A 6,715-nucleotide genomic window follows, 5' to 3' on the forward strand; every position below is an offset into this window, starting at 1 on the left:
TTTGAGTACCCTGCACAGGAATAGCAAAACACCAACGGATTAAGGAGTAGAATATATGCCTTCTCATAGAACCACCAAAGTATTTTTATCTCCAGGCCTCCCACACACATACTCACATATTTTCTCCCATGGAGTTTCAAGGCTTTTCACAAGCCTGTGACATCTGCTTACCAACATTTGGTGTAAAAATATCGATATCTGTTCTGCATAGCTGTTCTGAGTGCTACATTTACCAGCCAGTAAAGATCAAGAGTCTCCTGGGAGCTGGCTGGATCAAACTGTCATGATTTCAGCACTGCTTTGCGTCAGACAGCAGAATTTAAAGTCAAAACACAGATAGTTCAGGGAGGAAGACAATGTGAAGCCCTGAGTCATACCCTGCTGAGGGTGAGGAGAACAGATTAATAGACAGCAAACATGAATGAAACCGAAGGGCTCATTTAGTCATGCGGCTGCTTCTGAAACCCAAAATAAGATTTATTTTTAGTCGTTGGGGATGAAAAGAGGATTTCTTTGCACTTTTCCAAGGAGAAGTTGAGAGAAGAGTTTTAATTAGCACACAGCAGGCTCCCCTTTGCCTTGACACCCCAAGGGGCTCAGCTGCAGGGCTGGCTGTGCTCAGGCAGGGCTTGCTGCTCACAGGCTGCTCTAACAACTTGTCATCCATGGGATGCTGCACGACCCGGCAACTTTCAGCATCATTCAGATATGGAAGAGGCAGCCTTTACTCCAGCCCCAGGCCACTCTCCTTTGCTAAAGTTGAGTCAAAATAGTCTGCTTGTAGCCACGTGGGGGTTTTTTTTGAGGAGCTGTGCCATTTCCTGCTGCTGGCTCATGGGGGAAGGAGACAAAGGAACCGTGTCTTGGCAGCTGGAGAAAGTGCACAGGTTCACCCCAAATCATTGGAGATTACATAACTGAAACCTCTGAGCCTTTCAGAGCAGCTGTGGCAGCAACCAGCAGCAGCCAGCAAAACGGTTTGCCTCTGCCTTCCCTGTGCGTGCCACCTGCTTGTGGCGAGATCCTCAGCTGGTGTGAGGGTCCAGCCTGGGGTATGGGCCACCTTGGGGTATCTGAGTCAGTCAGGATTGCCCGTCAGTGATATTTTTGTGAGAGAACACAAAAGTTTTACATGGGAGAGAAAAAAGTTTGCACAACAATGATCTGTACACACATTTATGTGAGTTTTCATTTTAAGTAAACAGAGAGAAGTGCTTTCACAGCTGTGCACAAGATTAGTTCCATTATTTAGTCCTCTGCTAAATCATTTAGCAATTCTGCTCTGCAGAAACTTCCTGATCTTGGGGCTAAGTCATTTCTATCCCTTACTTACATTAAAGCCTCATTAATTTTCACATTAATCACTCATAAACATGAAGAAGCTCAGTGATTTTGGATCTCCGTGCCTCCGGCAGAAAAGTGTCCATTTTGTTATCTGCTGCCTCGTCTGAGTCTGACAACACGGGATAGGGTTTAGAATAGCAAAACTGCCACTCAAAATTAACACTTCTGTGCTTCCTCTTTTTGTTTTTTCTGGGAGTCCAACCATTCCCAAAGCATGAGCCAGCATGCTGGCATTACTACACGCGGGCAAAGGATCTTCCATCCCCACACCATTAGGGCAACAGGTGCTTTAGCAATGGAGCATGTGAGAATTTATGTGTTAAAGCTAGGAGGGCAAAAAGCCATGCTCTGCTCCGTGCCGTAAAACATTATCACAATTTTCTTGTGCATTGTCCTTGTCAGGGTCATTCATTTCACTGGTTTCATTACAGCCCTTTCTGTGGCCATAGGTTTGTCCTTTGCTCAGTACATATATGCGTGAATTCCAACTCTATTGCTACAATAATTTATACAGATCTGGGTCAAAATCAAATGTAGTATTTGGTCAATAACGTGACAAAAATAGACAAAAGAGACTCAGTGCAAGGCACAGCACAGAGACAGTGTTATAGAATTTCCTCCTCCTACAAGAAGAGGGCAAACAATTTGATTTGTTAGCTTGTGTGGACAAGGCACAATCATGTCATGCCATGCCCTTTTCAAAAACTGTATACTAAATTAAAAGTTTAGTCAACATAATAATCAGTGATTGCATCAAAAAGAGAGCACAAGTTCATGTCCTCCCATGTGGTTTTGGCTATTAGCATTTGCCACATCAACATCAAAGCAGAAATCCTGTAATTTTAGGGTTCGTCTGTGCTGACTTTGAATTTCAGGGTATAGACCCAGGGAGAACTGGCTGGTTTCAATGGCAGCTTCCCTACTTCAGTGCGCTGTGGGATGAAGGCAAGTCCAGTGCAAAAAGCAGAACAAATGCAGGTTAATCATTTACCCCCCAGTCGCTGCAGGCTGTGTTCAGGAGTGAGCACAGAACCAGCACAGCCCACTGACCTACTGACACCCACTCCTGGGTGGTAAGGATTTAATACCATCACACAGATGTGCAGGAGGCAGATTCTGAACAGCAGGAGGCAGAGAAATCAAACAGTGTGATCTGGGAGCTGCACACTTCCACAATGGGCAAGTGTACATGGAAAGCCACCGCACTCCATCCAACATGGGATGGAGTGGGAGCCAGAGTACAGCCGGGTGCATGGCACAACATGGCATCCATTCACTGCAAAGATTAAAAGCTCTGGTAACATCTATAATTTGCTTTTTCTTATCACTCAGTCATGGAAAGGTCTCTTGGGGCAGGACAAAAGTGATAGGCAGGCTGCTCCCTTCCCTGGCAAAGGTCAAAATACAAGCAGTGACATTGTTTCTCCAAACAGGACAACTGCTAACCTTCTTCAGGCTGGGAAGAACGTTTGTTTGGATGTCCAGACTGTTTTAGATAGCAGTCTCACATCTCTCTCAGCTATCAGAGCCTTGACTGGCAAGTTAAATCCATATATTTAGGAGAAAATGCTGTGATTTTCCCCTAAGGCAAATACTTTCTCTTACATACCTTACTGGTAAGTCCCTGAGATGGGCTGAGTGCCCTTCTCAGCCCTGAGGCTCCTGCCTGGGAGGATATATTTTTCACCGAATTTGTAGCTAGTTCCTTTAATTTGAAGCATTTCTGCCGCTGCCACTGTGCTGCAAAACATCACCCCGGGTCCATCGCTCCAGCAGCAGGGCTGCACACCCTGTAAAGCACAGCCCAGGAGCTGCTCACAGATGCAACCTGCATCCCCAAGGACTCAGTGGCCATCTTCCAAAAAAATGCCAGGTATCCTGTCATCTGTTCCTACTGCATTCAGCATGATGCTGCATCTCATACAAGTGTTCTGCTCTCCCAAAATAAATGGTTTGAGATTCAAGGCAAAAGCAATTCAGTGCAGCTGTTTAAAATCAGGTCACAAAGCCCTCAATGAATTGCTGTCAGCATCACCCTGAGCATGGCTCGTGGGTGCTTCCGCGTGGACATGGGTCACAGGGAGCTCTTTGGCTGGCTGTGTGTTTCCACTACCGTACCTCAAAGATGGACCAAAAGGCCAGATGCTATGCCTGGCACTGGAGATCTTGTCTGAAGAACTAAACGGATTACTTGTCCATGCCGGGAGGTCTTCACCATCTGTTGCAGATGTAATATTGATGAGGTTCTCAATTGTAAATAACAATTTCATGATGCTATTATATGAAAAACAAACAAACAAAACCAAACCCAGCCCTTCCAGGTTGCTGATGCTTGCTTTTGAGCAGGGAGCCATGACCAATCTGTTTGCTTAGGTGGATTCTCCTCAGTTTCCCCTGATGTACTGGTGCTTGTTGTGGCAGGTGTGTGTCCCTGTGGTGTCGTGCTGTGGCTCGGTGCCTCTCTGACCATGGCTGCAGAAACTGCTGTCTGCTTCTCACCCTGATGCATGAAGGTCCTTTTCTCACTCCTCATCCTCCCTTCTGCAAGGACCTGGCAGTGCATGGCAGGTACAGACTTGGTCCTGTGCAGAATCAGAGCTCCCTGAGCTCCTGGGAAGGACATCAATCCTGTTTCATTATATTTTTTGAAGAATGGAGGTCCTTTGTACAGGACAGGAAAAAATAGGAAGGAAGAACTGTAATGTGAGGAGACACAGCAGGAGCTGGTAAGTGAAGAAAGCAGCCAGCTGCCAGGGATGCAGCTGCAGTGCGTGAGCCAGCAGAGCACAAGGATGAATGCTCCTCTGGAAACCATGGACACAGGCTCCAAACTGGAAAGACCAGATGGTGCAGGAGCTGAGGCAGGAATACTGAGTCTCTCTTTGAGGGCCTATGCCAAGGAGGTGGCACCAAAGGGTAATTAGGCTGATGAACAGCAATATTAAATGTATGAAATGAGGCTTACAATGTAAGAGAAGTATTAGGAAAAAGTAGTTGAAGGGAGAAGCGTAACAGAGCAAATCCCAGCATAATTAATCTGCAGAGAAGCAGAAATACAGAACCTGCTCCCAAAAGTAAATCCATATAAAAACCCCAGTTATGTTTCCTGATTTTTACCCACCAAGCACATATGTGAATTCCAGCCATTTATTTGCTTTTAAAAAGCAGTAAACCCATAGGATTCAAAGTATATGCTTCAGTTGTAATGAGACCAAGTATATTTGGAATACTCACAAAATTAAAAACATATCTAAGTGCTTTGAGCAGCAGTCAGTGTTTGCTAAATGAGAGCCCTTAACCATGATTTTTAATTAGTATTGGCAAAAACCTTAATACAAAGTTTATGTTGTTACTTCTCACAGCTGCATAGACAGCTAGGGCTCAGAGGCCATCTACTGACAGCAACACCCAGACAGCATAAACTTGGAAACCAAACACAACTGCAGCTGCTTCTTTGTGCCAGTGGCATCAGACAAAACCAAACCAAACCAAGCTGCTTTTTGTAATTATTATAACCAAGTACAACCAGTCCTCTTACCAAACAATGACACTTCAGGAGAAGAGATCCAAAAAAAACCCAAACAAGCAAGCAAGAAATTTTCAGGCAGACAGATTATAAAAGAAGCCTGCAAATTTGATTGCTCTGTTGATCATCGAAAGTAACATCTACAAAGCTGCCTACAATCCCCTGATAAATGTGATATCCTCCCATGGCTATATTGTCTGTTAGCTGAAGACTACTCTGACCTACAGAGTAGCTGTTGAATTCATACTTTGCATTGTGCTGAAGTCTTAAATTCATAATGCAACATGAATTTTAACAATGCTGAGCAAGTCTTGCCTACCATATCAGCTGCACTAGCTTAAAAAAGATGGACCACTAAATACTATAGTATGTAACCACATGTGCAGAAAATTATACACACCCCAAAGGGGTGGATGGATCAGGGTTTTAAGGCAGAAAAGCAAAGCAAAGCAATTCAGACTATGTAGTTTTCTAAGTCCCTGAATCCTTACACAGCACAGACAAAAGTTCTGAGATGACCCTGTGCCTTAATAAGGTCTCTAAGTACTTCAGGTACTGTAAATCATTGCCCTCCAAAACCTATTGTCAATTGTCTTGTGAGTGTAGAGGCCTTGCAAAGTAGTTGCCGTTCCCACATATTTCTTTCTGCTTCATTTAGAGGCTACAAAGATACTTTAAAATAATTTGGAACAGCTGTGATATACAAAAAAAATCCAGCTGCAAAATAGCATCTTAGAAAGAACCAGGAGTCCTTGTTTTGCTTGGTGACAGCAAGTATATCCACTCTTTTGCACAGACAGAGAAGGCAGACATGACTGTAATTAAGAGCAAGTGAAGCGCTTGCAGGGGACAGGAGTGGAGGATGGTTAAATTAACCTTTCACAGACCACTTCAATGCTGACACATTCTAACATATGTTTTTTTCTGCAATCTTGCCTGTCCTTCATCACTTCTCTGAGTATTTTCTACTGTGTCTAACCCAATGAAACTCTGGCTGTGACCAGCAGAATCTGCTGTGAATAGTTTATATTCCAGTACAGCTGTTTGAGCAGGGATTAAGTCATCATACCAGTCTGGGGAACATACAGCATTTTATTCTGGTCTAACTTAGTTCAGGTTAAAGAACCTTTATATGTAAGTAGGAATCTGTCCCTCTGTTTCTTTCATCCTGATTTGCAGTATTTAACAGCATCCTACGTAGGGTGTAACTCCTCCTACAGAACAACTGGCAGAGCAGAAAAAAGAGCAGTTTCCATTGCACTTTTCTTACCAAGCTTTCCATAATCTTCCTGTAGACTTCCTTGTAGCAGTCCAGGGCAGTTAAAGCCTTGGTGGCCTCACTGCTGAATAACAGTAACTCTGTGACCATTCCATTAATGTTGTAAGAACAACAGTTCTGTAAGATATTTGGCAATATTTGTTATCTAGAGGCTTTTTGAACAGCCACCTTCACAGAAAAGTCCTATCACAGAGACAAGAATGGTTTTTTTGACCAATTGTTTGCTATTCTCTGGTGCAACCCTGAAATATTTTGAAGTGGTTTGCTTATGATTCAAGAAAGGAAAAAATACGTAAATAAAGAAGGAAAGATCAGAATCAAAGATTTTGCAGTTGATGCAGCCGGCTGACATTCATGACCTCTTGTACTATTTTAAACCTAGATTAAAGGTGCACAAGGCAAAGGCAGAGTGGCAGATAACTTGCAAGACTGATGAGAGAAACAGAAGTGCACACTTTTGCACTGACATACTGGCAGTAGAACATTAGCCAGGCAGCCAGAGAGCTTTCATCTAAAGCAGCAATATTAGCATGCAGTGCCTGACTACATTTTCATTTGAGGCTGAG

This window comes from Corvus brachyrhynchos, unplaced genomic scaffold (genome assembly GCF_000691975.1).
Source record: "Corvus brachyrhynchos isolate BGI_N302 unplaced genomic scaffold, ASM69197v1 scaffold83, whole genome shotgun sequence".
NCBI lineage: Eukaryota > Metazoa > Chordata > Aves > Passeriformes > Corvidae > Corvus > Corvus brachyrhynchos.